This window comes from Lynx canadensis, chromosome A2 (genome assembly GCF_007474595.2).
Source record: "Lynx canadensis isolate LIC74 chromosome A2, mLynCan4.pri.v2, whole genome shotgun sequence".
NCBI classification, from domain to species: domain Eukaryota; kingdom Metazoa; phylum Chordata; class Mammalia; order Carnivora; family Felidae; genus Lynx; species Lynx canadensis.
In genome coordinates this window covers 152,106,662-152,130,914 of record NC_044304.2, presented here as the reverse complement: position 1 = coordinate 152,130,914, position 24,253 = coordinate 152,106,662, and the positions used below count along the sequence as shown (strand labels likewise).

The 24,253-nt window shown below is 46.1% G+C and overlaps 1 protein-coding gene across 2 annotated transcripts in view; it reads left to right on the top strand.

The window, feature by feature from the left end:
• The first annotated feature begins 555 nt into the window (after nt 1–555).
• PTN (pleiotrophin) overlaps nt 556–24,253 on the top strand; it is a 101,657-nt gene continuing 77,959 nt past the window's right edge. For both annotated transcript variants that reach the window (XM_030295644.1, XM_030295634.1), the window contains exon 1: nt 556–621. The gene's annotated coding sequence lies outside the window, so the exon portion shown is untranslated. The remainder of the gene's footprint in view (nt 622–24,253) is intronic.

Sequence of the window (24,253 nt, the reverse complement as noted above, 5' to 3'; positions counted from 1 at the left end):
ATTAAAAAACAAAACAAACAAAAAGCCTGGGGCCAAAATGGTATCCTCATATGCTATCAGCTGTCCATCGAAGCGGCCCTTGCTATGGGGTGTGCGCCCACCGAAAACACAGGTCAGGCATAAAGTTTGGAAAAGAGAGGTCGTGCTAAAACAAAAACAAAACACCTGCTAAAAACAAAACACCGTTTCATCTCCCGGCTCCAACCCGTGCCGGGGAGAGCGCGGCCCCGGAGACTCCTGCCTTTAATGAGCTTCCCAATCAGCTCGCGAGGGAAAGGCGCGCTCCCTCCCTCGCCCAGCCTGCGTCCTCGCCCTGCCCGCTCCGCTCATCCCTCCCCTTCTCCATTTGCCTTCCGTTCCCTCCCCGGCAGGGCGCAGCGCAGGCAGAGGCAGGACCGGCTTCCCCGCCCGCCGGTCCCAAACCCCGCCGAGGGAGCCGCAGAGCGGAGGACCCGCCGAAGCGGGGACAGGGAAGCGGGACCCCCGGGGGCGTCACCGTCCGGGAGGGAGGGCGCACGCAGCAGCCGCGCGCGGGCAGCGGCCACCGGCACCGGACCGAGCGCACAGCCTCGCCCCGTTCAACAAAGGCAGCCCGGGCGCGTGCGGCGTTCGCAACTCCAAGTAAGTGGGGAGCCGCGCGGTTCTCCGCGGCAGCCCCGGGCCGCGCGCCTTGACCGTCGCCCGCTTGCGCGGGCGCCGGCCGCCGCGGGCGCGGGGAGCGGGGAGAGGCTGCCCGGCGTCTTGGCTGGGGGAGGGGGGGGGGGCTGCCTCCAAAACGGATTTGCTCCGGAGGACGCCAGCTGGGGCGCATCCGGGGGGAGCCGGGTCTGGGAGTCCGGGGGCCGTGGGTGAGTGGGAGGAGAGCGGCTTTGGCCGTGGGGTGCGTGCGTCCGGACAGTGTGCCCGCTTCCAGCTGGGGACCGTGCCGGGGCTTCGCGTTCCAGAAACCTGCCTTGGGAGGTGTGTCCGTGGCTGCGAGAGAAGTGAGAGGAAGGGAGGCGCCCGAGCAAGCCGGGCTCGCTTTCCCGGCCTTTCTCCGTTGGCACCTGGGCTTGCCAGCGGCGGGTTCTCCGCTGGCTCTTGTGGGTACGGGCGGGGCTGCTGCTCCCAGCCCGGGGGACCTTTAGAATCTCTCCCCGAGCAGCGACGCTCCTTGTCCTGCCCGCCCGCCCAGGACCGGCCCTAGAAATGGTCAAGTCCAAAGTTTAAAAGGCACACCTTAGACCCGGCTCTCCGTTGAATGCTGACTTTAATCATAACTGCCTTGTTCACAGGCACTTGAACTTGGTGGTTCACTCCTGTAAAGCTAGGGTGTATTTTATTTTACGAAATTTCCCGGATCCTTACTTTTCGAGTTGATGTTTTCTAATTAACGTTTTGAAAGCAAGAAATGGATTCCACTCCCACTTACCATACAAAACGTAAAACTTGCTCTCTTGAACACACACACACACACACACACCTTTCTCCTCAACGAAACACACACACACACAGAACACACACCTCTATACACATTTTGCTGTTAACTCCTTTCTCTGCTAACAGCTGCTTTGTAAGTTTGGGGACAGGCTGGAAGCATAGCGGGGCAGGGGGTGGGGAGAGGTGGCGGGAGACAGGCGAATGGACAGTGGGCTCGTTATCAAAGTTTCCCTTTTAGCATCCTTCATCCTGGTAGGCACTTTGCTTTAGCAGCTTGAGAAAGGTGGTGTGCGTGTGCTGGCGTGACTGGCCTGGGAGGAGATTCGGCAACTGTGGAGAAAAGCTTTCCAACTAATAACATCATGAAGCACCGTCTTGATCCCAGGCCAGCGTGAAGTTGATTCAACAGCAGAGCCCGCTTAGCCTAATTGATAGGTGGAGATATTGCGAGGTATGGGTAGGGAAACAAAAGAAGGGTCTCCCAACACAGAAAATAAAGCACGTATTTTCCATCGCCCTTGTGTATGTTTGTAAGTAAATTATACACTTTAAAGCCCAAAGCCTTAAAAAACACTTGCAGTCCCGTGAAGTTCAAAGGAAATAAGAGGGGATGTCCGCTTTTCCCCCCTTTTTGTGATATAAGCTACCTTAGAACGGCAATGCTCGTACTCTCTGGTTGAAACTAGAGGATGAGATTTTTTTTTCTTATTTTATCTTAAAAACCACCCTTTTATTTTAGCATCTTACTAAATATTTTAATAGCCACCGTGATTCTGTGCTATAAGCAACTTCCGCGCTGTGAGTTCTCTAACTGTACCTTACATCTTCGGAAGGCCAGCTTTCCTCCCCTACTGTTTCCACACCGCCTTTAGGACAGTTTTCGTGTCATCAGTGAAATCTATGAGGAACACCCTCCCCCGAAGCCGTAGGGGGCCATAAGGTGCTCTGTTTCAGCTGGTCACTTGTGGAGACAAGCGCCTTGCATTTACGAAGCCAGAGCTGTGTTAATGACCAGTCAACATCCCGTTACCGTATAACTCGTATTACCTGACATTTAAATGAGGTAGTATAGCGAATGAGCATGATTTAACGGTATGTAGAGTATAACATCTATATCACATAATAATACATGGTTCTGTGGGTCCCTAGACCTCTTTCCATGATATTTGGAGTAATAAATTTACAAATTTATTGACAGCTTCCACATACCTTATTTGCTCTTTACATACAGCAATATGTAGCAGGATACTTTTTTTTTTTTTTTTTTGGGGGGAGCGCACAAGTAGGGGAGAGGCAGAGAGGGCACAGAGGATCGGAGGCGGGCTCTGTGCAGACAGGCTGACAGCAGTGAGCCCCCTGTGGGGCTCGAACTCAGGAACCCTGAGATCATGACCTGAGCTGAAGTCTGAGGCACAAGGGCAACCAAATGAACCCCCCAGGTGCCCCCATACTTTTCTTTTTTTTAAATGCATTTTTTTTCTCACTCTAGTAAAGCCAATGGCTTTGTTTGAATTCTCATGAACCTTGATCATTGGAAATAACCTGAGAGAAATAAGGTCCCCAAATAGTGTAATCGCTCTCATCGTGAAGATCAGTCTTAGAAATGAAATAGTTTAAATGTTTTTCTTTTCCTTTGAAGATGCTCTTGCTTTTCTCATTTAAGTGACTTCTCACATGGATTCTGATCCCAGTTCTGTTTGACGTGTTTTTTTGTTTTGTTTTTTTCTGTTACTCTTGAAAATTTTCTCAGGAGACTGAGTTTAGTTGACCTGATCACCATGGCATGTGTGGTAAGCCAACGGCTGATTGAGGTCCAGAAGTCAGAATTCAGGTTCTCCAAACGCTCATGCGTTTAATACGGTGGCCTAGGGATAAGGGGAGATGTCCTTGACTTCTCTCCTGAAGGTAATGTCCAAATTGAGAGCACCCAAGGGGCCCGGAGAGCAAGCTTGGTCTACACCTAAGCACAGCTCATAGCTTTTTCTGGAGCCTCGGCAGAGTCCAGGCTCTCCAATGATGCTGTTCCATTGCTGGAAGGCTGAATGAGGCTTCTCTAAAAAGTTAAGGAATATTTTCTCCTTTGACTACACTTCTAATGAATCATCAGAAGAATTTTTGTCTTCTCTTGGCACAAGGCCATGCCATTGCCCTGAGGTAAAATAATATGCAGATATGGATCGTCTCTTTGGGAGCTTTGCCGGCTTTTTTCTCTCCAGAGTCAACTAGCCTGAGCAGAATTTGGACCACAGCCTTACTTTGGAAAGTTGTTTTTCATTCTTGATGTTTATGGCCAATTCAAGTTTCCATCCTTCGAGCCATTTTTCCATGCACCTCATGCCATTCTTGTATGTGGCATAGTTTTTGCAGTGTCATACGATCTTTCTAGAATGTCAAATATAACAAGCCTTTTGTTTCAGTTTTAGTATTTGGTTAAAAAAAAAAGTTAAAATTCCTGCGGTTTAAAAGAGCAGCTATAATGTAACATTATCAGAGGGCATTATATATATTTACGGTAACATGTGGATTTGATTATGTAGCTCACATTTACCACAGATCCCATTCTTTTTTTTTTTTTTTTGAGAGAGAGAGCATGAGTGAGGGAGGGCAGAGAGAGGGAGACAGAGGATCTGAAGTGGGCTCCACGCTAACAGCAGAGTCCAATGTGGGGCTTGAACTCACCAACATGAGACCTGAGCTGAAGTGGTCAGACGCTTAACCTACTGAGCCACGCACGCACCCCCACGAGTCCCATTCTTAAGGGTAGGCAAGGAATACAGGGAAGAGTTCATGCCTGAGATATTTTGAGAAATAAAATGTAATTTCTTCTACTGGGATTTATTAGCCATTTCTTCACGGTGGGTTTAGGTAAAGTGACATCTTAAAAAAAGCCTCCTAATGTGTTTCCTGAAAGCAGAATTCTTAGATTCCTAAACTTCATACTTAGTAAAAAAAAAAAAAAAAAAAAAAAAAAATTTGTATATTAATCTTAAAAAAAGTGAGTCCTAGTAACTGACACTGTGCTCTCAATTCTAAGAACTGTGTTTACCACAAACCGAAATGTTACTTAGGAGACAAACAGAATGCTGTATTCCTAACCTGTTGCTTCCACGGCTTCCAACTTTAGCCCTTCCCCTTCCCGCCCCCCTCTGGCTCTCACTTCTCCTTTTCATTGATCCTGTTGTCCTCCTTCCCATGCAACAAGCCCCACGATGTCTTGCTCAGTTCCTCGGCCGTGTCTGCGGTGGCATATACCCATTCATGTACCTGTGGATCCGGAAGGGTGGCCCGTATCTAGGGATGCATGGAAAGGCTGGGCGTCGCTGGAGGAAATGTTTACAGTTTTCTGATCTGGTTCCCTCAACATTGTTCTCGGGGCCAGTGTGCTCTCTGGGCACTTCTGGGCGCTTTCCGTTTTGACTAAGACCCTGGCTGGGATCCGCGTGTGCTTTCGTCACTGCTCACTAGCAGAGGTGTTGGCTTCATTCTCCTCTCGGCTTCTCCACTTCTGCGGAGCGAGGATTCCTCGATTCCTCGCCTCCCTCCGCCCGGGTCCTGCCTCAACCACGCAGTGTTGACTCGCTCCTCTGGCGAGTCAATTTAACCGTAATAAACAACGTTTTTATATACAGGCTGGATGCCTAATACCGTGCTAGACAACGTAAAATAAACACCACGCAGAGGTTCTTTTTTTTTTCTTTATTTTTTTGTGTTTATTTTTTGAGAGGGAGAGCATGAGCAGGGAGGGGCAGAAAGAGAGGGAGACAGAGGATCTGAAGCAGGTTTTGCATTAGCAGACTGACCGCGGTAACCCCGATGTGGGGCAGGAACGCACAAACCGAACCTGAGATCGTGACCTGAGCTGAAGCCGGAGGCTCTACTGGCTGAGTCACCCAGGCGTCCCTCCAGAGTTGCTTTTCTTTAGGGCTTACAGTTTTACAATTCCAAACACTTTGTGTATGGAAATCATGGTAATTGATGAAATCCTGTATTACAAATTCGCTTAAAAGAGATGTCAAACAGTGAAAATCCATTATGCCCCCCCCCCCCCCGCCCGCCACCCCCCAACTCCACATCTCTGAGAAAAACACTTTACAAGTCACAGGTCATTTCATCCAACAAATGGCTTTTTACATTTCTTGCTTTTCCTTAGCGTTGCAGCAACATTGCTTACCCGCACTGCCTCCTTATGATTCTCTTTTACAGAACCTCCTTGGCATATTACCTTAATTTTTTCCCCAACTTCCTTGGCCACTCCTCTCAGGTTTGGTTTTGTGTTGTTTACTTCTTTGCCCCTCAGCTTCCAAATGTGGACATTCTTTTGGGAATATTCAGGTTCCTCCCAACCCACCCCCCCCCCCCTCCAAATGCTTCAGTATTGATCATGACCCTTTGAGTTTCTCTTCCAGTTTTCATGAGAAAACTCTCAAATCTCTCCATTCTCTATTGAGTTTTGGTGTCACGTTTAAAAAAAATTTTTTTTAAATGAACACTGAAGGGGATGCTTTGAACACAACCCTACTTGGGGAAAGAGATTGAAGTAAAGGACTTACTGTTATTTTATTCTTAACACTAACAGACTTCCATAGATATTGACGGTCCTATTATATGTCAGGGTTATATAGTTATGTAAGCTTCGAACAGCTTATGGGCTACTCAGTGTATGTGTTAATATCCTTAGAATTAGTACACAACACAAGTTAGAGTAAGATATGTACCACAAATTACTACAACGCAAGTTAGAGTAACATATGGACATACAAAATTTTTGTCCTACACAGTTCCAGCAGCAAAGTGATTTAAAAAACAAAAACCAAACCCATTTTCTTGAGAAAGAGGGAAGTGTAACTCACAAAAGGCTAAATGGAGAAGGTGATAATATTTATTTCGAAAGCATCGCTGTGTTTTGGTTACTTTAATGTCATTTATCCTGGAAGAGAAATTGAACTCCCGATTCCTTTGTGTTTTCATTTCACATTTGCCACATAATAAGTAGAGAAGAAAGGAAGTGACTGAAAGTGACATCTTAGAAATCAGTCTGAGTTATTTAGAATAAAAATACTATTAAAGATTTGACACATCACCCTAGATATTCTCCTTAGGGAAACTTATACCAGACATGAGATGACGGTCCTTCAGTGGAAATATACACATGGAGGAAAAGAGAGCAAATCCTCTAACTCGGGCTGTGGAATTTTGAGTTTGGACGTCAGAGGCGCCCAGGGAAGGTTTTGAAGGCAAATCTGCCCTCTAGGTGGAGCTCTGCTTTTCCCCTGCTCTATCTTCCACCTCTTCATCACCCCTTCCAGTGACTTGCCTTTCGCAGCAGGGTTGGCCCTGAAAGAGCTCTTCCTTTCTCTATCATAATTACTCACCGTTACCACCAGCGCCACCCCACCCACACCATGCACCCTTGAAGGCTGGGACTCTCGTTCATCTCCAGAACCCTACAGTATCTAGCACAGGACCATTGAAAATGACCAATACTGTCTGGCAAAGGAGTGAGGCAATGAACAATGACTCTGAATACCATTCTCTGTGCCTCTCCTGCTCCGGTCACCTCGACGGTCCGTCCTCTATGTGCGATCCCTCTAAACCTCACCTGGTAGCAATTTCCTATTTAAAGCCGAGCGCCTGCATTCTCAGCCCCAAACTGCTACAAGAAGCCTCTCCATCTCTCATTTCTTTACCTCCTTCATTCTAAAAGTCAAATAAGCCTTCTAGTTCTCTGGAGTGTCTTCCTAATCCTACTTCTCCTCGTCCACTTTATGCCCAAACCTCGCATGGTATCTGACTCAGAGCTACCTCCGTAACAGAGATGTCCGGCTTACCTCTTCTTTAACCATAGAATTCAAAGCTACAAGACTGATCACTTGAAGTATTATTTTCATCAGAACTTCGACGTGGCCTTAAAACATTTGCTCTTCAGAACTTTATACTTTTATTTTTGCATATGTTTGTAACAATTCTACTTAGGCTGAGCAGTTTTTTTTTAAATTGATATAGTTAAGCTTTGAGAGGTCCAGGTGACCCCCATTAAATGCCATACAAGTATTAAAAACCAAAGTCTTAAAATTCCCAGTTTGGGCATTTTTTTTTTCTTCTCTGGAATATAATGACATTTCTTCCTTTGGCTGATCAGTTTTATGTCCCAGGTCCCTCTGATATCAAACCCAAACTCCCATGTAGGTACAGTAAGGGGTCCAGTAACCTAGGGTAGTGGTTCCCTGTCTTTACCGTTGATCAGAATAACTAGAGTCATGTCTTAGCACCCAGATGCCTGGGGCCCGTCCCCATGGATTCTGGCCTGAGAGGTAGAATCCAGGAACCTGAGCATGTGACAGGCTGTCTGGATGCAGGTGATGCATTAGAAACGTGAGCCCTAACACTCCGGTATTTGAGCTCTAGGGTCTAGAAAATGAAGGTAGAAACCACAGTGACACTTATTACTAGCTGTGTGATCATCAGCAAATACGATGGATTTTCTTTAATTGCCTTATCTCTCCTTTTAATGTGAGTGCTAATGCTTACCTTGTAAGACTGATACGAGTATTAATCTAGAAAATGAGTGTGACGGACCCAACCCAGATTCTGACGGCTAGGGAGAGTTTGATGAGGATGGTGAAGGGGTTCATTATGGTGGTGGAGTACCAATGACCCTGCCCTCCCCCACTGCTTTTATTTCTCGTGCCCAGCAGGGTTCTCAAACATACAGACAGGGACCTGGGTGAGACCCTCTCCTTCTTGAAATGTTTCTCCTGTCCACGCTCCCTGATCATTCTCTGTAAATGCAGCTACCAAACCTCTTTCCTCTGAGAAGCAACACGCAGACCATGTGGCCATGCTTAAGGCCTGGGGTCTTCAGATCAGACTGTTGACCTTGACCTTTCTTGTAGTGTCTAGGAGAACACTGTGCATACAGCCCCCAGTCCAAGTGTGGCCACCCCATTGCTGACGCTGGTGGTGATGCCCATCAGCACGTCCTTTTTGAATCCTCCTGCCACCAAGGACACATCAGCTCAGAGGAAGGAGTCAAGGTTAAGATGCAGAAGCCCACATCATTTCACTGCAGTTTTGCTTGTTGTTGGGTATAGGATGGTGCATATGTCACCGAATCTCCTAGAATCTCAGGATTTCTTTTAGCTGTCAGATCGCAGTGATGACGGTGACGACATTACCTGCTTTGCCAACCTCACAGGTTGGGGACACAGGTAAATTGTGACGTTCCAACGTTTATACACTGTGAACTGTGACGCTAAATGTGAGCTACTAGTGATAAGATCAGTGGAGCCAGTTCTGTACTTCTCTTTCGCCAATTCTGCTGCTTGTCATTGTCGTTTGCTGAGGACACCTAGACACTGCTTAAGGTACCCGAAGGTAAGTGTGACCCGATGAAGTGAGTGGGAGGAGAGATGTGCGAAGGGTGTGAGAAAAGAGAATCGGAGTCCTATTAAAAGAAAAAAAAAAAGACAAGACAATCCTAAGAAAGTCTAACCTAAAATGGTTTTGCATTCTTATGCTGAATGTTCTAGTTGTTCCTAAACGTTGTAAAGGAGACATACTGGCTTTTTCAGTTATTTTCCCTAAACTTCGGTCTTTGCAGTTGACTAGCAACACCGTGTTTACATGGTACCAGGTGCTTCTCATGCTTGAACGTGCATTTCAGTCACCTGGAGATCTTGCAGAAATGCAGATTCGGGTGTGGTAGGCTTCTCGGAGACTCTTAGAGCCCGCCCTTCTCAGGAGCTCCCCAGCCATAGAGGTGCCGCTGGGCTGGGGACCTCACTTGGAGTGGCCAGCCATCAGAGTCAAGTTCAACAAACTTGGGAGGGATCAGAACTCCCCAATCGTGACATCCAGAGCTTAATACAAACGTTGAGGGTCATTGGCCATAACCCTTCTTGCTACGTGCACACCTTTCGCTCGTGCCCATGCTTCATGTCCAAATATGTACCGTGTGGTCGTTTATGAAAGAAACTTGCAATCGCCATCTGAATTACTCGAGGGAAAGGCCTGTTGGATTCAGAGGCCCCCTGCCAGGTGCATACTAGGGCCTCATTCCCAGTGCTTTCCCTGGAGAAGGGAGAATTGATCCAACTGCCGCCTTCTTAATTTGCCTGAAAAAGCTAGTGAGAAGTGTTTAGGAAACTTCATTCTTAATATGAAAAGGATATAATGTAATTTGTTTTCTTTGTGCTAGAATATTCTCTGCCTTAGGTTTCGAACATGTATCATTGTCTTTGACCATCCCTTCCCTGCTGGAATGGAAGTTGAGCAGGTGCCAGTCGTGTGTGTGACTTCCAAGAAGAACCTGGGCTGCCCAGAGAAGGAGCCAGAGACTTTTGCCTCAGAGCCCAGGTTTAATCACTGAGGATGTTCATATGTCGGTTAACATTCTTAGGCAACAGAAACTCTTCACTCAAGCTAAAAACATACGGAGGCCATACAGAATTTTGAAACGGTGTTTTTGTACTGGCCTCCCTTATTTGCTGATAATACAACATTTTGTAAACCTCGCCCTGAGACGATCGCTCCCAGTAGCAGAAAATCATCCCCCAGGTTTTGATACATAGGGGTCTTCGTTTCTGATTGTCAGAACATCGGAGGGGCTCCAGTGGGCATCTGCCAGCTGGTCCTAGGGGGTGTCCCTGGTAAGCCAGAGTAGGATCTTTGGCTTAAAAGAAATACCCAGCCGCTTTGGAGAATAGTATGCGAGGATCCATTCTGTCCTTCAAAAAAAATGTTCTACAAAAAAAAAAAAAAAGTTGCCTTGGGTGTGCGATACATTTCTTTAGGTATGGTCCAAGGGGTGTAACCGAGGAAGCCCGAAGCTGCTCTAGGAGGGAAAGCAGGCAGTTTATTAGACAATGTTAACAGGGTTAGGTCCTTTAACTTGAAAGCAAAAGGCCTTCTTGCCATCCTCTTATTTACAATGTACATTCAACTATTAAATTCAGTGCCTTTGGCAATATTCAGAATCTCAAATACAGCTCAATACATGTCAAATGTGTGAAAAGGTTGATTAATTCTGTGGAAAAAAAGTGAAAAGCGTTTTTCAATATTATATTTGTTATTAGAAAAACAGAAATATTTACCTGAAAAAACATCATTTTTTCTCATTCTAGAAAAATGTGTGTTCATGGTGTAAGACAATCACATTTTTAAAAATTATTAAAAAACTCAGTCTTGCTCAAAATAGATGCTATTAACAGTCTGATATACATGTACAGTTTTACTGAAGTAACTTTAAAATTAGTTGTATGAATAATTGTATATCCTGCTTTTAAATCAACATGCACTTTACATATTTTTTGTTAAAATTTTTTTTAATATTTATTTATTTTAATTTTTTTTTTTTAATTTTTTTTTTTTTCAACGTTTATTTATTTTTGGGACAGAGAGAGACAGAGCATGAACGGGGGAGGGGCAGAGAGAGAGGGAGACACAGAATCGGAAACAGGCTCCAGGCTCTGAGCCATCAGCCCAGCCCAGAGCCTGACGCGGGGCTCGAACTCACGGACCGCAAGATCGTGACCTGGCTGAAGTCGGACGCCTAACCGACTGCGCCACCCAGGCGCCCCAATATTTATTTATTTTTGAGAGAGAGAGAGAGAGAGAGAACACAAGCATGGAGGGGCAGAGAGAGAGAGAGGGAAACACAGAATCTGAGGCAGGCTTCAGGCTCCCAAGCTGTCAGCACAGAGCCCACAGTGGGGCTCAAACCCACGAACTATGAGATCATGCCCTGAGCGGAAGTCAGATCTGCTCAACCAACTGAGCCACCCAGGTGCCCCTTGAGCTACATCTTTGATAGCTTTACGCGCATTACTGTGCATTTGTTTTTACTAAATGGGCCCATTAAGATGGAAATTCAATTTATTTGTCTTGACCTGGATAAATTTGAATCCTGAAAAAAAAAAAGCTTAGTACCAACTAGAATTTAAATTTAAAGAAATGTAAACAAAATAATAAAAGCTGAGTAAATTACTATTACAGACTCTCATAAAAAAGTTGGAAGTAGAAAATTGAAAACAAACAAACATAATCCCTTGAAGCAAACAAAAAATCTTTGTTCCAGCAAAGGATGTGCCGTTTAGCCTGGAACAAGTAATCCTGTGGAACTTACTGCGTGCCAATGAAAGGTCAAGCTGAGTAAACAGTATCTTCCAGTCTTACCCTTGAGGACCCTTCCAGATCCATATCCTGGGGAAGGGGGCGGGGCAAAAGTCTCCGCAGGGACACCACAGCTGCCTGATCCCACCCGGGTCCACTCTAACCCCTTGAGCAGCTCCCAGGAAGCTGGGGGACCTTCTGGGCTGTTCTGGGGCTGAGGCTGGGCCTAAGGCACCGCAGGTGGGCAACATGGCAGGCGTAAACCTTTTGATGCCTATGGCTCTTTGATGCGCTGGCACCCAATGGAGAGTTGTTTATTTGCCCTGTTGTCATTGGGAACGACTGATGTACAAATTGACTCTAGTTTCAAATGAGTCCGATCAAATTTGGGTGTGACAACCTCATTCCTGATTGTAGAGGACGCGCGGTAGTTAAGTGCTTCGATTGTCTTTGCTGCTATTGGGCTCCCCAGCAACTTGAGTCTGAAATGATTTTTTTAGCCTTTTTTAAATAGCGGCTTTAGTTCTGACAGCTCCGGATCACAGAGCTTGCCCTCTGATATGTGATATCTGGGGATTTGAAGATGTACTTCAAGGCTGTCGTAAATGAATTTGGTTTGGAGAAAGAGATCAAAAGCAATTCGGCAGGAGTAAGTGGGGAGAGGTGGATTTCTGACCAATTTCTCTCAAAATAGATCCACATTTCCTAAAAGCAGTCTAACTCTGGGTTTCTAACGTCTCACCCCGGGGATGTTCTCTTGCAAGAGGTTAACATGAGAGCGGTTAACTTCAAAGGCAGCAGAACCAACAGACAAAAGAAATGGAAGTGGACTGGATCAGAAACTTTAGGGAAAATGTCCAAAACCTGATGGTCGGAAGTCCTGCACTTGCGGAGAGGAACTTCAGGCTTCCCAGAAAATTCTCGTAGACACGTTTGAGGTTTCCTCCACTGTGGAGGAACCACAGATGGGAGGGTCCCATCTGGCTCTGATGGAGTTTGTTGGGTTTCTCTGGGCTGGATTTGTTTGCTTTTCCAGTCCCCTGGGTTCTAGGTGCCTCTTGGTATAATAATGCCATGAAGTCAGTCCAGCTCTGACTGTGGAGCAACCCTGCCCCCTCCTCGTTCTCCTCCGAGAAGCTTTCGAAGAAAAAAACAGTAGCAGCTCTTCCAGTGAAGAGTTCTTACCGCACATAGAACCTGAACAATCCTGGGTGCAGGACCGCGAGGTAGACCATTTGGTCGCTGGAACCAAACGCCTGCCTAAAGTTGCACATCTCTAACCCACCGTTTCCATCCATTTCTCCTCCCCGCTCAGGGGGGACCACGAAAGGGGATCAAGGAGGAGCCAGAGAAGCTGGGCTGGAGCACAGCAGGATCCGGGCCCAGGGCTTAGCTGTACACATGCCAGTGAGCTGCCTGGGTTAGTTTTCTCCCTTGCCTTCCATTCACCAGCTAGAATGTGTGATGTTAAGTATCTTGTTTGAATCAGAAAAAAATTCAGGCTTGGCCCTTCCTATTAAAAAGTCCAATTTTATTGCGAAGGACAGATTATCATCCCCCTGGCTTCTTCCCATCTACATTGACATCGTCCTTACCTGATTACCAAGGCCATATCAAGGTGTAGCCAGGTGTACTATCGTCCATTAGGATGTGAGCAGCATTTGAAAACAAGTACAGAGTAGGGCAAAGGTGGGACTGCTCTTCTTAGCGCAATTTCAGTGTATCTTTGGCGAGGAAGGTCGGCCTAAGTATTAGAGGCTGTTTTTCTCAAAAGGGAATGAATTTCATTGCTCGTCATCTAGCGTGATAGGGGATCGCTGCCTCTGTTCTCGGTGTGGTGTAAGCAAAGTCACACTCTGTTCCTTGAGAGTGTTCGATATTTCTGTCTATTATGACTCCTAGTGCTGCAGTGAGCTTGGGGTGTCCTTTAGGCTTGCAGAGAGGCCGGGAAGCCCTGAACGGGAAGAGGTGACCAATGTGGCAGTGAGTTGCAGACTAACCAGGAAGGCTTTAAGCAACCTCTGACAACACGCTACCAGCAAGTGGAAGTGGAGAAACTGTGAGACACTGGCTTATCTGGTGAGTTTGACTCTTTCTAACATAAGGATGGCCAAATGCCCAGTGAGGAGCGCCATGTGAATTGAGGGATATCTGAGGAACATACTAGAAAGAATAAGACCTACAGATGTTAACTGGCGTTTGCTGAGGCACGTCTGCAGATCTTCCGATTTGTTCCGCAAGAGAGCAACCACCTGATGCCATTTCTCTTTGTAGGTCCGCGTGTGAAGATGCTTCGGTTGTTCAATCCTTTTGGATCATTGGTCCCTTGTATTGAAAGGAGCTCGTTATAGTCTGAGCGTCTGTGGTCGTGTGTTAGGTCACTGAATCTCCTTGTTCTGGACTCTACTGCTACCTAGCAGTATCTAGTTCTTTCTCTTTATCAGTGCCAAAATAGCAACTGGCACAGAGCAGGTACTCAATTCACACTTGTTGCCTAGAATTAAGATAACAGTTTACCTAGTTTCTGCTCTCCCCATCCCTGCTACCCTCCCTCCACCAACCCTGGCAAGATTTAATATTACTTGGCTGCCCTGCCCAAAAATTGTGACATGAGCGATTGTTTGGTTCAGCATCTCCAGCTTTTCTTTTCTGCTCTATCCTTCATATTCAGGGTTATTTCCGTTATCAACGTTCAGGCACCCAGCGGCCTGCCTTCTGCTATTATATGAAGACATCTTGTATCCGGGCTTCATGCTGGCCATTGGCATTCCCAGCTTCCCTTGATGTGCTCTGGGGGCGCATGGCAATCAGTCAAGTTCAGGACCTGCCAGCACCTCTGAGGTGCTATTTCTAGGAACTTCCAGGGCCAGACTTTGTCCCTTGTCACCAGCTACTTCTAGAAGCTGCAGACCTTGTTTGCTCTTTGTGCCTTATTTCCTCCCGTGCTTCCTTTCTGAGCACGATCCACCGACTGGAATAATGATATCTAACGTTTGTTGGGTGCTTTCTACGTGATGGACACGTTGCTAGAACTCTACATTCAGTTCCAGATACAAGGCTCCCAACAACCCTGCGGGAGAAAGACCATTTTCCTTCTTAGTTTCAAAACGAGGAACCAGAGTCTCACAGTGGTTAAGTAACTTGCTAAAGGTCACAAGCTGGCAAAAGGGAGGACTGGTATGGGAGTCCAAACGTTTCTAACTACAAAGCTCTTCAACACCATGACGTTCTACCTCTTTCCGTCTGTTCTGTGACCAGGGGCCAGTGAGTATCTGAAGAGGTTTTGGTGCGATACTCCCTCTTTCCCCTAGCCGGGGCCCAGAAATGGGCCCCTGTCCTGTGTAATTTATTTCAACCTCACTACAACCGGGAGCATACCCTCTCTTGGACAAAGAATTCTGTCATTAGGCTAGACCTCTTTGCGTACGAGAGCGTTTTGGTTCATTCTCCATTGTTTTCTCCAGCATCACTTTGCCTGGTTTGGTGGCTTCCCTGGCCCGTGCTGCGGAAGGGGACAGGGTGATCGCGGGCAGGAGGGTGTCTGGGGGATGCTCCGTCTGTCCCTGCGGCGTGCTGTCACCTGACTAAATTGTTTGTTCGACTGCCGCGTTCCGGCCCCGGGGGAGGCCACAATGCCGGGTTTGTTTGTGTACGAGAGCCTCTGGCTTGGATTAGCAGCTAGCTCCAGTGCAGCTGAACATACAATAGGGACCAGAGGATGGGAAAAAAAAAAAATCCCGCGACAGTTTCCCATTGGAAAGCGTTCACTATCAAACTTGGACGTCCGGCAGTGGGGCACAGGTGGACAGAGGCTGGGAAAGGCTGGGGGGTGGATTCTCCCTGCCCCGCAGCCCGTTGTGTGCGATGAAGTCCCTCGTCTACGCGGGGCGTTGAGCCCTCTTCCTCTGGATGTCGCTAACCATTAAGGTTGGAGACGTGTTGATGTGGTTTGACGAGCGGCAAAGCCCGGAAGACTGAAGAGCATGAGGGATCCCCATAGTCACCAGTCCTGGGGTAAAAGCAAAAGGGGGGTGGAAAGGATACACCTTCTTAAAGGGCTAGTCCCACAGTAAGGGAAAAAAGAAAGTTGGTACCTTGGCCGCACAGAAGAGGTAAACAGTAACTGTGACCCTAATTTTCTCACTGGAAGAAGTGGGGAGTGTTTTATTTCATAGCATAGGCAGAGGTAGGGATTTGTGTACCAGAGCCAAACTGATAACAGAATTTTATTTCTTCTCATTAAATTAAACCTTTTAGCCTAAGCTCCCTATTCACTGGTAGCTGAATCAGAAGATATCTGCCCGAATTATAGACCCCTCTCTATCCTTAGAGGGGGATTAATTCAGTGAGAATTTTTAGCCATTAGGATATTCGTCTGAGACCCTGTGCGTGTTTCAGAAGGACACCATCCGTTATGTTAGCCCGTAGGTACCTCTTTTGGGTCCTCGTAAGAGGGACAAAGCAGACTTGTAATTAGAAAGCCGTACAGTATAGCGTACGATGAATTGGGAAAAGAGCGGTTCAATCAAGTCATCCAGAGGAAGAAGGCGTTCTGAGGTGGAGAGGCAAAGGGAGGCTGCTTGAGGCAGTAGGGTTTGCAAAGCCAGGGTGCTTTTGTAGGTGGCAAAGGGCAGGGGGAAGCACTCTAGGTGAGGGGTGGAGAAAGGGGACAGCCAAGGGGATGCCAAAATCAGGATATGGGGGAACAGACTGCACGTGGGTCTGATTTGTGCAGTAAGGACAGAAAGTAAGAACAGAAAGAAGTGTTTGGTGACCATACCAAGATGGCTGAATGAAGGCCCACCTGCTTGAAATCTACTGGGTTAGTTAGTAGGGAATCACTGAAGGTTCTCCCCAGGCAAGGAAGGGGAAAAAAGTGGTAGAGTATAAGAAAGATGATTTTTGCAGAAGTCCTAGACGAGGGGTGGAGAAAATCAGTTAGGTTTTAAAGAGCAGTCCTCTGTGTTCTACCCCTCAAGCCCTTGATCTTTTCAAATTCTGGCAATCCCGTTCACGCTTGAGCATTTTGTTTAAATACCATCTCCTCTGTGAAAATTGTCTTTATTTCCCCCCGTTGAAATGAATACTTATTTTTCTGTTCCACACCTTTTGTGATTTCTCTTAGAGTTTTCATTCATTCATTCATTCATTCATTCATTCATAATTATGCAAAGAACACAATGTGCCGAACTCTATGGTAAGTACTAGGAATACAGAGATGAATACGACCCATTCTCTGGCTTCACATCCAACAGTCTGGTTGGGGGATAGGCTTGTAAGTCAGGGCAGGGTCGGCGCAGTGATCTGGGTATGCGCTTCTGAAAGTCCAGAGGAGAGACGCCTAATTCAGCTGGGGGTGGATTCAAAGCAGGCTTCCGGGAGCCTCTGGTTTCTGGTTTCTCCTGACTTGTGTTTAAAGCCTAAAGAAGATGAGGGAGAAAGAGGGCGTTTTAGGTAGAGGCAATGGTGTGAATCCTGGCTTCCTTATCTTTAACAGTTACTTTAAGTGACCTGTCTCTTCCCTACTGAACTGTGGATCTCATTCCTCAATGCTTGGGCACAGTACCGAATGAATGAATGAATGAATGAATGAATGAATGAATGAATGAATTCATTTTTGATGCCTTGGTATAACTAGGTACCTAAGAGGGATCCTTTCTGGAGACACTATGAAGGAAAAGAAAGGCCATATGAAGTCTAGATGTTAGGAAGAAGGTGGGCACTTGAAGGGTGATTGGAAAATGGGATGTTGAGCTGACCAGTTTGGGAGAATTCTGGTGCCACGGACAGAACAAAGAGAGCTAGGGAAAGAGCTGATTTAGGGGAAGAGGCGGATGTCCTGAGCCTGCAGAAATTGTGGCGAGACGGGATTACCCTCAGAACCAAGCTTGAGCTGGACCCACGTGTCCCAGGTCTCTCTGAACTTTTGCGGGCACGCCCAGTGTCTAGGGAGGCTGTTTGATGAGCATGAGCCCCAGGTGTGTCACATGGGGTCAGTGGTAACCAGGCTCCTTCTTGTACCTTCTATCCCAGGAGATCTTGCAACATACCCTACAATGAGGTAAGACCACATCAGCAATTTTATTTTCTGGAGAGTATTTTTCATTACTTGGCTTTTTGTTTTTAATTTTCTGTGGGTGTGTCATTTTTCTAGAAAGCTCTGCACTCAGCTCTAGGCACTTCACACGGAAAGGTTTGAAGCTGCTCTTCTAAAAGAGATCAGTTGGCCTCCGAGAGCCTTCTGTAATTCGAGTGACTGCCTTTGAGGTGCACACCAATCACTCACACCGAGATGCCTGCTCCTTCCCTGAAACTGCTCGTTTTCCTTTGCTCATATGAATGATCGTGTGCCCGTCTTGGGTAGAGTCATTACCGTGCAGCCAGTGGAAAAAGGTAGTTACTCATGAAACGCAACACCAGAGTGACAATGAAAGCCAGATTGTTAGGGCTCCACAAATTTGGATGAGAATATGTGGAGAAGAACAGGAGCTGGGCCCTCAGAGGGAGAAGGGTTCTGTGTTGAAAGGGCTCCTGTCTTGGGAGGATGTTTTGCACGACGACGATGGCTTCTCTGCTGTCCACAGTCGGCACCTCTTCCTCCACACACCCTGCTGGGATATGGAGACTCTCCGTTCCTTTCTGGTATTTTCTTTATCCAACCCCAGGGATCTTCTTCAGCAGAGTGGAGGTAAATGGATCATTTTTTTTTTTTTTTTTTTTTTTTTCCCCCTGCTTTAAATACTATTTTTTCAGCTTTGCTAAAGGAAAATAAAGCTCAGGAAGTCACAATTGTCTGGGTTCCAATCCAATTTGAGTCAGAAGAGGCAGGAAATGTCCCGGGGATAGAGATTAGAGAAGATATTTTCTAAGAAGGCCTTTTAGCCCGGCATATATTATATTTAAAAGTGTTCCAGATTAGAGGTTAGTCTGCAGATTCTGGTCCAAGTAATCTGGGGCTTATGAGGGGGAAATCTTGTGATTTCATGGAGGTTTTGCCTCCTCTGGTTCCTCTGACCGGTAAGCTCTGTCAGGTTGCGTCGGTTATAATACAATTAGGAATCTTTGATCTGCAGCTTTCCCACTTGATCTTAAAAAAATCACATTCTTAGGCTTCTCTATCATGGAGCCAACAACTAACATCTAGGTTATATTTTACCCTTTGCAAATTGCTTTCATAGGTCCGGTCGCATTTTGTCCTCAAAACAGGTGTATGAGATCAGGCTGAATATGTTTACCCCTTACACAGATGAGGCAAAGGGAGACTTGTCCAAAGTTTGTCCACGAAGGAAGAATTGGAGTTAGTTACCGCACCCACCGCATAGGAGAGTTGGGGGAGTTTTCATATGCGTGGAAGTAGTTTGTAAAGTAATTCAAGGAAGTTTGGTATTCTTTTCTTTGTGGTATGTAGATTCTGTGGCTTAAAACACTGGCTCATCCAATGCTTTTTTTTTTTTAATTTTTTTTTTAACGTTTATTTATTTTTGAGACAGAGAGAGACAGAGCATGAATGGGGGAGGGGCAGAGAGAGAGGGAGACACAGAACCGGAAGCAGGCTCCAGGCTCTGAGCTGTCAGTACAGAGCCCGACGCGGGGCTCAAAGTCACGGTCCATGAGATCGTGACCTGAGCTGAAGTCGGACGCTTAACCGACTGAGCCACCCAGGCGCCCCTCATCCAATGCTTTTTAAAGATGGTTCACCTGCACTCGAATCTAATAGAGTGGGGTTGCAATCTAATAGAGCCTCATCCTCCACCTCTGAGGTCAGAACCTTTAGGTGAGGGCTTCGGAATGGGAATTTTTAACCAGGCCAATTCGTAATCAGCAAAGTTGGAGAAAGTGTGTGTGTGTGCATGCACGTGTGTGCGCGATACTTTTCACCATATGTCTTTTGAGAACAGAGTCTATTAGGATGCTGGCTCTCTTCCAGAAATTATTGAAAATAGATTCTAGGTTCTGGACCAGACTCTAAGACTGGCTAACTTTGTGTTTGAATTAAACTACTTGAATTTTGCAGGCTTCCATACCCTTAATTGTAGAATAAGGGGGCTCAACTCAAAGATACCTGGAAGCACGTGGGCTCAGTGTCTGTGCTCTTGCCAGATTTTGGTTCCTGAACCTTTTCTCTCTCCCCATGGAAGAGCCTTCTGATTGTGTTTAAGTCAGCGGTTCTTTAAATTGGGGTTCCTTAGGGGTGCCTGGGGGGGCTCAGTCAGTGAAGTGTCTGACTCTTGATTACAGCTCAGGTGATGCTCTCATGGTTCATGAGCTCGAGCCCCGCACATAGGGCTCCGCTCTAACAGCACAGAGCCTGCTTGGGATTCTCTCTCTCTCTCTCTCTCTCTCTCTCTCTCTCTCTCTCTCTCTCTCTCTCTGTGCTCCTCCCCCACACTCACATGTATGCGTGCTCTCTCTCTCTCTCTCTCTCAAAAGTAAATAAACTTAAAAAATGAAAGATTTATTTAAAAAATTGGGGTTCTTCAGCAGCAAAAGGTTCACCTGGGAGCTTGCTAAAAAGGCACATTCTCAGGTACCAACTCAATCCTACTAACTCAGAAACTCTGAGGGCGGGGGCAGCGTGCTGTGTTTTCATGAGCCCTCCAGGTGCTTATAATCGATGATTCAAGTTTGAGAACCACCAGCTGAAGCATTTCTGATCCTGGCCAGAAAATGCAAATCTGTAACTTTATAATCACAACATTAGGTTTTCCTAGACCTAGGCTGTGACGGAAAATGAGCTCCTGTCTGTTTCTCAGGAAAAGACATTGAGAAAAAGTATAATCTCTCTTTTATAATCCATGACTTCTGAGAGTAAAAACCCCATTTTCCATGTTTCTAAAGTAGCTTCTCCCATACATATAGGTATGTAGAGGTCATAGGAATACTTGGCAGAGGAATGGGATTTTCCATGATAGGCACTGTTTACTTTGCATGGTTCCAATATGCATGAATTTTGGGGGCCGCAGGTTAGTGAGTTAACACTAATCCCCCAATAACATGGTTTACATTTTAGTATATTAACCATCAGTAACTGTATGTGGTACACATTTCATTCTAGCTACTCAGTCCACAAATGACTGCATAAGGAACATATTTGCTTTATAATTGGTGACCAGTCACATCACTTCTTTGATCGTTCATCCAGATTTGTCACCTTGCATCTGTCACTCGTGTTATGCAAGGACAGTGAAGAGGGTAGCCTTCTAGCGTCCTTGTCTCCCAGCATCAACCTACATGCCATTTTTCAAAAATGGATAATTAGGAGGCACCTGGGTGGCGGTTAAGCATTCCACTTCAGGTCATGATCTCATAGTTCGTGGGGTTGAGCCCCTCAGTGGTCTCTGTGCTCACAGCTCAGAGCCTGGTGCCTGCTTCAGATCCTGTGTCTCCCTCTCTCTCTGTCCTCCCCTTCCCTGCTCATGCTCTCTCGCTCTTTCTGTCTTTCAAAAATAAACAAACATTAAAAAAAAACAAATAATCTGTAAATAGAACCTTAACTCCAAAGTATAATTTTTCTTCCATAACTTAAGTGTTAAGCAATATTTTAGTTTTCTGATTACCTATGTTTAAATCTAGGATCGTATGTTTGGATTCCAAAGGTTATGGCTGTACTTCAGCTAAGAAGTGAATAATAAATCGTGTCTGGACGAGAAGAGGAAATCATATTCTGATGTCCATAAAAAAAAAAAAAGAGCCACTGAAGCTTTAGTCAATATCTGGCAAAGATAATATTATGATAGAGAAATTATCAATTCACATCTTTAATATCTTTTATCACCTATCATCTAGGAGCTTGGCATCAGTGAGAAAACATTGATGATGGGAGAAATATTGCTACTATTGCCATATAAATGTGTATATATATATATATATATAGAGAGAGAGAGAGAATATATATATATATATAGAGAGAGAGAATATATATATATATAGAGAAAATATATTGAGAATATATATGTATTTTACATATTATAGAGAGAAAGCAAGAGAAATCGATATAAAAAAGCTATACAAAAATATTTGGTTAAAAACTTCTGAAACCAAACCGAAATTCAAAGCATATTTGGATTACAGGATTTTCTTTTTACAAAACAAACATGCCTTTGATCCTTAGCCAAGCTGTGAGCAGGTATAAAGCCTGCCCTGAAGCCGATTGGGTAAGTGGTATGAACCCTGGAGCTGGATGGGGAGACAGCGTGGGCAGGGCACTTCTCGGCAGGGTGAGCTGTGCACGTGTCCTATAATTCAGCGCCAGCCACGGCACGGACACAAGGTCGGCGACGGCAAGGGGCGCCGGCCAGCTGTGGGATTGTCACTTGAACTGTCCGTCGCTTGGATGCTCTGAACGGGACACCTGTGGACACAAAGTGCATTGCCAAAGACTCATTATGGAGCCACAGCACCTACCGTGCACTGCGAAGCTTGCTTTGAGCCTGTGAAACATCAAGCCAGAAGTGAAAGCACAGAGGGGTCTCCCAATCCCAGCTTGCTCTGAAGGACCGATGGCCACATCAGGACCTCTAAAGAGGAATAACGAGGTCTCCCAGGGGCCAGGTTGGCAACAGGCTGCGGGAACGGAGAAGCCAGGGTGCTGTTTTGTGGAAGGCTCTTGCTGTTAGGAATAAAATTCACTTGACAAGCTCACGTCAGAAGATCAAGACAAAGTGTGTAATGCAAACTTGAAAACGATCCACAGTGTTAGAAATGTTTGTTTACTCTTCTCTATTCGGTGTCCAGCGTCCTATTGGACTCCTCATTTGTGCATTAGCTCTTTATGCCATTTAAACATTTTCCAGGGGTGTTTCCCCACCCCCCTTTCTGTCTCTACTAGAGCTTTAAGTTTGGGATGGAATAAGTGTGTTCATAATCGTCAATAAATACGTATTTATTAAGGCAGAGACAGGTATTAAACTCGGCGAAGAAAACGGCAATATGAAATTCCCTAGACTGTCCGAAGTGATCCGGTTGATAATCGACTACAGTGGGTGGGTTAGTTAGGAAATACAGTCCACGGTTTTCATGGGACAGAAGAGCGTTCAGGAAAGATTGTACACACCAATGTGTGGCTCATAATTTTCTTTTGGGCAAGTGAGTGAGCGTGAGGAAGGGGGCCGTGGGGCATGGGTCAGTGGCAGCGAATGACGAGTAGAAAAAGAAAAAATAAGACTCTTATTTCTCCATGGCATGGAATAACAACAGCAACAACAATAATAAAGTTGAGGGCGCTCAAACATTGTCATTTAAATATGAATCTATAGGTTGGCGTCTTCCAAGTAGGCAAGTGCATATTGAACACATATACGTATGTAGCATGCAAGGGAATTTCAGAGCTGGAAAGAAGAAGGGATTTGTTTTCTGCCTCTTATAGTATTGTGGGCACACGGACCTGTGGACTTTTTTTAAGTTTACTTATTTATTTTGAGAGAGACAGAGCGAGTAGGGGAGGGGCAGGGAGAGAGAGGGAGATGGGGTCCCAAGCAGGCTCTACACTGACAGCGCAGAGCCTGAGGCGGGGCTCAAACCCACAAACTGTGGGATCATGACCTGAGCTGACCAAGAGTTGGATGTTTAACCGACTAAGCCACGCAGGCGCCCCAACATGTGGATTTTTAACTGGTGGAATGTTGTGTATCCAGGGGGCCTGTCAAGGAAGCCAGTAGTATTGAGTAGAGACTGAAAAAAATGGCCCAGACCATCTCGGCAGTCCCTTTGACCTCTTGAGGTCGCGGAAGTCCTCCCCTACCTGTAGAAAAACACAATGTCGATGAGTCCCGGCGAATGTGGCGAGGCTGGAGAGTGGCACCGTGCCCTGCCCTCTTCAGCGAGATAGCACGGGCCTTGCGCCCAGCCTCTGGGCCCTGGAGTCTGGGAGGCTTGTCCTTCTCCTCATCTGTGCAGGTTAAGGCCCTTTGTGGATGCCAAGAGACAGTCTGAGATCTCAGTCAGATTCTGATAAAATGGCAACAAAGCCCTACAGGGGAGAAATCCTGAGTTTTCCATTTCAGTGACTACGGAGGAAGCTGAACAGCCAAAAAAAAAAAAAAAAAAAAAAAAAAAAAAAACTGTGAGCTGTGTGAGGAGGGCCGTTGCTGTCTCGGTGAAATGACAAAGAGATGTTTGCTTTCAGTCCCTTGGAGTGCCTTGCCGTAGTGTCAAGTTTAAGAAGTGATTCAAGAAAGAGCTCTCAGGTTGTGGGTATTCAAGTCACGCCCTCTTTTGAGGCTTAAGCTTCCAGGGAAATGGACGGGGGGGGGGGGGGGGGGGGGGAAACTAACCTTTGTAACATCTAACATTTTTCTTTTCTCTTTAAAAAATATTTATTTTGAGAGAGAGTAAGTGTGCGGGGGGAGGGGCAGAGAGAGGGAGGGAGAGAGAATCCCATGCAGGCTCCCTGCTGTCAGCACGGAGCCCAAAGCAGCACTGGATCCCATGAACTGTGAGATCATGACCTGAGCCAAAATCCAGAGTAGGTGCTCAACTGACTGAGCTCCCCAGGAGCCCTATCGTAATAGCTCGCATTTTTCGAGCCGGGCACTCTGATAAATCCTTTATGTATATGACTTCCCTTAATCCTCACAATAGTTCTCTAGGGTGGGAACTAATTAATCCCACTTCAAAGATGAGAAGGTTGAGGCTGAGAGCTCCTAAGTGAAATGCACACGGTCCTTGGGTTAGTAGGCGAGGTGATGGAAAGTGTGTGTGTGCCTTTCTCCAGAACTCAAGTTGT